The sequence below is a fragment of the Oratosquilla oratoria genome, chromosome 27 (assembly GCF_046742065.1).
Source record: "Oratosquilla oratoria isolate Oo_2021 chromosome 27, ASM4674206v1, whole genome shotgun sequence".
In the NCBI taxonomy this organism is placed as follows: domain Eukaryota; kingdom Metazoa; phylum Arthropoda; class Malacostraca; order Stomatopoda; family Squillidae; genus Oratosquilla; species Oratosquilla oratoria.
Window position 1 is genome coordinate 16,711,934 of NC_134803.1, and position 8,011 is coordinate 16,719,944.

General features: G+C 35.6%; 1 protein-coding gene across 11 annotated transcripts in view; it reads right to left on the reverse strand.

The window, feature by feature from the left end:
• Positions 1 to 8,011, reverse strand: part of Vps13 (vacuolar protein sorting 13C) — a 1,483,510-nt gene that overhangs the window by 889,126 nt on the left and 586,373 nt on the right. The gene's annotated exons all lie outside the window — the stretch shown is intronic.

Sequence of the window (8,011 nt, forward strand, 5' to 3'; positions counted from 1 at the left end):
CTAAAGGAATGCAAAGAAGAACTAACAGACAAAATACACATCATAATAAATGGCTCACTCAAAGAAGGAAAGATACCTAATGACTGGAAAAATGCTAACATTGTACCAATATATAAAGGAGGAAACAAGAACCCACCAACTATAGGCCAGTATCACTAACAAGCACTATAGACAAAATTTGTGAGAAAATCATCAAGAATAGATGGGTAAAACATCTGGAAGATAACAACATATTAAACCCAAGACAATTCGGGTTCAGACAAGGAAGAACATGCACCACAAACTTAATATGCTTCTACTCAAGCCTAATAGACATAGTGCAAGAAAGAAATGGATGGGCTGATTGTGCATTCCTAGACTTGCAAAAAGCCTTTGACAAAGTACCACACAGAAAATTACTAAAAAAACTGGAACACATAGGAGGAATACAAGGGAACCTCCTAAAATGGATGGAGGACTTCCTGACTGGTTGAAAGATGAGAGTAGTGCTCAGAGAAAAATATTCAGATTGGAAAGAGGTGATCAGTGGAGTACTGCAAGGATCTGTACTGGCACCAATAATGTTTGCTATCTATATGAATGGCATGGACAAGGACGTGAACTATTACATGAGCTTCTTTGCTGACGACGCCAAAACTGTTAACCACTTCCATACAGTGACGCCTACGTAGGTGGCAAGAGGAGCAAGTGGGTACTCGACGATGCCGACGTCGCCATCTTGATTATATTTATTGTAGTCGTACCTACATAATTTCCATTCTCTCTAAACTGGCTTCATCAATTTTCTATGGTTATCAAAATACACAGGTGAAAGAGAACAAACGATTGAGCACTGACTTTATTTTTTATATTGCGATTATTATGACGCAACATCGCACGTCAGGCAGCTAATGCTGCCAGACGTGCGATGTGCCCCGGAGTGAAGAGGTGGAAAGTAGAAACTGATATGGACTGTGAAGCACTGCAAGAAGACCTCAATAGGGTATGGAACTGGAGTCAGAAATGGGAAGTGGACTTTAATACTAACAAGTGTAGCATAATGGAGTTTGGAAAAAGCAAAAACAGAATATCAGGAAAATATACAATTGGAACCAAAGAAGTAAAGAAAGTAGGATCCGAAAAAGATTTGGGAGTAATTATCACAAATGACTTGTCTTATGATAAACAGATTAACAAAATTGTCGGGGAGACTTACAACTTGCTAAGATCAATAAAAGTGGCATTTGCATACTTGGACGAAGACATGAAAAAAAAAATATTGGTTACATTGATAAGGCCTAGACTAGAGTATGGGGCGACATTGTGGTCACCCAGTACCAAAAAGAATATAAAGAAAATAGAAAGAATCCAAAGAGCAGCTACAAAAATGGCACCTGCACTTGCAAACCTATCATACGAGGAGAGATTGGCTAAACTGGAGTTACTGACACTGGAGCAAAGAAGAGAGAGAGGTAACCTATTGACCATCTACAGAATCATGAAAGGCACAGAGATACTTGATAGAGAGGACTTACTTAACTGGGACAAGAGAAACACAAGAGGACATGGAAAGAAAATAAAAAAACATAGCTATAGAAGAGAACTGACCCAGGGCAGTGGACAGGATGCAAGGATGACCCGTCATCCAGGAGGTGCCAAGATAAGAGGGAGGGAGGAGGGTGGAGGGGAGTGGAATATATAGGAAATGGAATGGGTGGGAGTGGTTTCTATGCCTTTTTCTTTTTGGCTACCCTCCATGTAGGGGGAAAAAGCTTTTGGTATATGTATGTACTTAAATTATGTCCAGGTAACAGAGAATACACAGAAGATTTAGAAATGGTAGATATTATGAACAAACATTTCAAATCTGTATTCACCAAAGAGGAAAAAAAAATATACAAAACTGTGATAAAAAAATTGAAATAAGATTTCCTCCATTGAAGAAATTAAACATTACTTAGAATGAAATATGGAATAAAATATTAAAGCTTGATGTTAACAAGTCACATGGCCCAGATGGAGTTGCAAACTGGATACTGAGGTAATGTATAAATGAACTAACAGGAAAAATATACAAAATAATTGAATGTTCACTCAAAGAAGGAAAACCACCAGGAGACTGGAAAAATGCCAATATAGTGCCAATATATAAAGGGGGAAATAAGGAAGACCCAACAAATTACAGACCAGTGTCCCTAATGAGTACAATAGTTAAGATTTGTGAGAGAATCATCAAAGATTGATGGACAAAATATCTGGAGGAGAATAATATACTGAACCCAAGGCAATTTGGATTTAAACAGGATCATGTACCACTAATTTAATTTGTTTCTATTCATGATTGATAGATATATTACAAGAAAGGGAAGGCTGGACAGACTGTGCATTCCTGGACTTACAAAAGGCATTTGATAAGGTACCACACAAAAAATTACTATATAAACAGGAAACAATAGGAGGCATACATGGAAAACTATTGAATTGGATGGAGGACTTCCTACAGGGAAGAAAAATGAGGGTGGTGCTCAGACAAATGGGAAGAAATGAGTAGTGGCGTCCCACAAGGGTCAGTACTAGCTCCAATAATATTTGCTATATATGTAAATGACATGGACGAAGCCATTGAAAGTTACATGAACTGCTTTGCAGATGATGCAAAATTATTAAAGAGAATAAACTCTGAAATAGACTGTGATTTATTACAGAGTGATCTGAACAAAGTCTCAGAGTGAAGCAAGAGATGGGAGGTAGAATTCAACATCAAGAAGAGCAATATAATTGAATTTGGAAAAAGCAAGAAGAGAATAACAGGACAGTATAAAATTGATGAAAAATAACTAAAGAAAGTAAATTCTGAGAGTGACCTAGGAGTAATCATCACCAAAGACATGTCACCAGATAAACATATAAATAAAATAGTCGGAGAAACATAAATTTGTTGAGATCAATAAAGGTGGCCTTTGAATACCTGGATAAGGAAATGATCAAGAAAATATTATAAACACTGATAAGGCCAATACTGGAATATGCAGCACTGATATGGTCACCCAGTACAAAAAAGAATATAAGAAAATTAGAAATACAAAGAGCAATGACAAAGATGGTCCCAACACTTGGAAACCTGACATATGAACAAAGACTGGTCGAACTGGAATTGCCAACACTGGAACAAAGAGGAGAATGAGGGAACCTAATAACCATTTACAGAATTATTAAAGTAAAAGAATGCCCTGATAGAGAGGACTAATTAAAGCTAGACAGTGGAAAAACAAGAGGGTGTGCAATGAAACAAAAAAGATAACTGCAGAAGAGACCTGAAAAAGAACAGCTTCCCACACAGAGTGATAGATATATGAAACAAATTGGATGAAGAAATAATGTGTGCAAACACAATACAAGAATTCAAGAACAAACTTGATTTTGCGCGATACAAAAACGGGTCACCAAGAGCATAGCTCCCCTTCCCATATAATACAAGGTAAATGTGTATATATATATTTATTTACCTAATTGTATTTTGGGGGAGGAGAGCTATGCTCGTAGTGATCTGCAGTTGTATCCTTCTGCATCCAGTTCTTTCTTGAACTTGATTTTGCGAGATACAAATGCAGATCATCATGAGCATAGCTCCCCTTACCGTATAATACATCTAGGTAAATGTGTATATATATATATATTTATTTTCCTAATTGCATTTTGCAGGAGGAGACCTATGCCCGTAGTGACCTGCAGTTGTACCCTTCTGTATCCAGTTCTTTCTTAAAATCATGTATAGTTTTAGCACTCTCCGTTTCCTCTTTAAGTTTGTTCCATGTATCTATTACTCTGTGTGGAAAGCTTTTTTTTTTTCAGATCTCTTCTGTAACTGTCTTTCTTAAGTTTCTTCTCATGTCCTCTTTTATTTCTTCTGCCCATTTTAGTAGGTCATCCCTATCAAGAATTTCCATCCCTTTTATAATTCTGTAAATGGTTATCAAATCATCTCTTTCTCTTCTTTGTTCTGGAGTTGATAAGTTTAGTTTGTTCATATGTCAACTTACAAAGTGTTGGTGCTATCTTTGTCATTGCTCTTTGAATTCTTTCTAGTTTCTTTGCCTTTTTTTTTTTTTTTTTTTTGTACTAGGTGTCCATAGAGACACTGCGTATTCTAATTTTGGTCTTACCAGTGTAACTAATATCTTCTTTACCATTTCCTCATACATGTAGTCAAAGGCCACTTTCATTGATCTTATTATGTTTTAAGTTTCTCCAGTTATTTTGTTGACATGTTTGTCTGGTGTCATGTCATTTAAGATAATTATTCCTAGGTCCCTTTCTGAATTTACTCTTATAACTTCTTTATACCAATTTTATATTGACCAAATATTCTATATTTACTGTTTCCAAATTCCATTACACTACATTTCTTAATGTTAAAATTCACTTTGTTCTTTTCCTTTGTTCTTTTTACTCCATTTCCAGACTTTGTCCAGATCTTCTTGAAAAGAGTTGCAATCTTCTTCTGTACTTCCCCTACACAATAGTTTTGCATCATCTGCAAAGTTCATATAACATTCCACGCCTTCATCCATGCCATTTATATAAACAGCATATATATATATATTATATATATATATATATATATATATATATATACACATATATATACACACACACTTTCAACGAACGGACGGCTTGAAGAACGTTCTGAAGAAAAGTGCCGATTGTGGATCCCAACGCAAAGAGAAGTGCCTTTTTGTATTTACAGGGTGGGGGGGAAATTGCTTGTGGGGTAGTGGGAAAGTAAGGAAAGAGGAGAAGGGGAGGGATTGCTGGGGAAATGGAAGGAAATGAGGAAGTAGAGGACTTGGCCCAAGCAGACCGCCGAAAAGTAAACAAACGACCGCAAGCCCAACTGGAAGACGACGAAATGTCTAATAAGAATGTAAAGATTAGAAGTATAGATAGGAACAATACAGTAGAAAGTGATGAGAATATTTTCAAGGGATTTAAAGAGGGTGGGGGGGACACAAACCCCCCCCCCGACTGACAAGACTAGAGGAGAAGGTTGATAAGGTGATCGAGGACATGGAGAGTAGGTTAGGTCATATGAACACCATTTTACAAAGGGTTGAAAGATTGGAAGAACTAGAAAAGGCAAATAAAAACTTAACTGATGAAATAGAAGACCTAAAAAGACAGTTAAGAGAAGTAAAGGTGGAGAATGAGGAATTGAAGAAGAATATTAAAGAAAACAGAGAGACAATAGCTAAAGAAGCTAAGAATTGGAAAACAACCCAAGAAGGAAATAAGGTTTCATTCACTGACATAGTCAAACAGCAATTGAAAGAACATACTGAAGACTCAGTTATTAAAGTGATGAGACAAAAGGAGAATATAGTAAGAGATTTAGCAGACAAGAAGAAATGTATAATTATATTAGGAATGGAAGAGAAACACAACCCAGATAGAACCACAAGAATCAAAGAGGAAAATGAAAAAGTAAGCCAATTACTAGAATCAGTTCAGGAAGATGAACCAGAAATTATGAAGCAAATCGAAGAGAAATTTAGACTCGGAAAGTATAGCACAGACAAGACCAGAACAATTAAGATTAAATTCAGGTCACAAACAACGGCAGAGAATATCTTATCCAAAACAGGGAAACTAGCAACAAGTGAACAATATAAAAAGATATGGATAAAAAGGGAAATGAATAAAGAGGAAAGAGAGGAAGAAAAGCAGAAAAGACTGGAAGCTAAGGCAAAAAACGAGAACAGAACGGAGTCAGAGAAAGAGAGATTCTATTGGAGAGTAGTGAACATGAAACTAATGAAGTTCGACATACAAAAGAAAAACATAAGGGAAACAGAGAACACAATGGAAGTGGCAGAAAACTAAGAGTGTCTTACACAAATATAGATGGATTAATAACAGGATTGAATGAGCCGAATGATTATTTGAAGGAAAAAGAACCGGACATAATGGGAATTGTAGAAACAAAATTAAAAGGCCCACTACCACCCAACAGTGTAGGACATGATGCATACAATTATTGGATTAGAAACAGAGAGAAAAAGGAAGGGGGTGGAGTTATGTTCCTGACTAAGAAGGATATAAACGTGAAAGGTGTCATATATGGAAAGAATACAGTAGAGATGATTATGATAGAAGTGTTAGACCGAGATAAGAAGAGCAGAAAATTTGTGATAAATTATGTGCCTCCAAAAACAGCCTCATGGGAGGAGAGTGAACATAAAAGTATGTTAGAGGACACAAAGATAACATTAAATAAAATAATGGAAGATGGAGGAAGAATAGTTATGATGGGCGACTTTAATTGCAAAGAAATCTGCTGGGAAGAAATGACAGTAAAGGGTGGAGATGACTCATGGGGAAATGCTCTACTTGAGATGATTATTGACCACACAATGACACAATGGATACAGGAGAACACTAGGTATAGAAATGAAGAACCATCGAGACTAGACTTATTAATTACATCTGAACCTAGAATAGTGGACAAGATTGAATATAAAACACCAATAGGTAAAAGTGACCACATATTGATTGAAATGGAACTTAATGAAGAAAAATATATGAAAAGAAATGAACAATATAGAAAAGGAAGAATGATGTATGAAAAAACAAACTTTGATAAAATAAGAGAATTCTTTCAAAAAGAAAACTGGGAAGAAATATACAAAGAAGAAACATCAGTGGAAGAGAAATGGAATATTTTGACAAAAATTTACAAAAAAGGAGTGGAAAAGTATGTCCCAAGACAAAAACAAGAAAAAGAATATGAAAATGCTGGTACAACAAAAGTTGTAGGGAGTTAATAGACAAAAGAGACAAAGCCTGGACCAGATGGAAAAAAGACAGACCTGAAAAATGGAAAATATATACCGGTTATAGAAATGAATATGTACAAACGTGCAGAGAGGAAAAGAGAAAATATGAAAAAGACGTCATAGAAAAATGTAAAGATCAACCAAAACTATTCTACAGATTTGTAAACAAACTGAAAAACAAACAGGACTTGGAGAAATTAAGACAAGGGGGAGTTGAATACACTGAGGAAAGGGAAATGGCGGAAATTATGAACAAACATTTTAAATCAGTGTTTACAAGGGAGAATATACAACCTGAAGAGATTGAATGGAAAGAGAAAGTCCCCCCTATAGAAGAAATAGAAGTATCAAAGAATGAAATATTGATACACTTGAGTAATCTTGATGTCAGAAAATCGCATGGACCAGATGAAATAGCAAACTGTATTCTGAAGGAATGCAGGAATGAACTGGCAGACAAAATACATAGCATAATAAGCAGTTCCTTGAAAGAAGGAAAAGTTCCAGAAGATTGGAAAAAAGCAAATATAGTACCTATATATAAAGGAGGAAATAAAGAAGACCCTACCAACTATAGACCAGTCTCTCTAACAAGTACAATAGCAAAAATTTGTGAAAGAATTATCAAAAATAGATGGGTAAAATACTTGGAAAAAAACAACGTACTAAATCCAAGGCAATTTGGATTCAGACAAGGACGATCATGCGTCACCAATTTAATATGTTTCTATTCAAGGCTAATAGATATAATACAAGAAAGAGATGGATGGGCTGATTGTGCATTTCTAGACCTAAAAAAAGCTTTTGACAAAGTACCACATAAGAAGTTGCTTAAGAAACTAGAATCTGAAGGAGGAATACAAGGTAAATTACTAAATTGGATGGAAGACTTTTTGCAAGAAAGAAAAATGAGAGTAGTGATAAGAAACCAGCACTCAAAATGGGATGAAGTAATAAGCGGTGTCCCGCAGGGAACAGTTCTGGCCCCAATAATGTTTGCTATATATATTAATGATATGGATGAAGGAATTGAAAGCTATACGAGCTTCTTTGCAGACGATGCAAAACTACTGAAAAGTGTGAAAACTGAAGAAGATTGTGAATCACTACAGAGAGATCTAAATAAAGTACAGGAATTGTGTAGGAAGTGGGAGATGGAGTTCAATACAAAAAAGTGTAGTATAATGGAATTTGGAAAA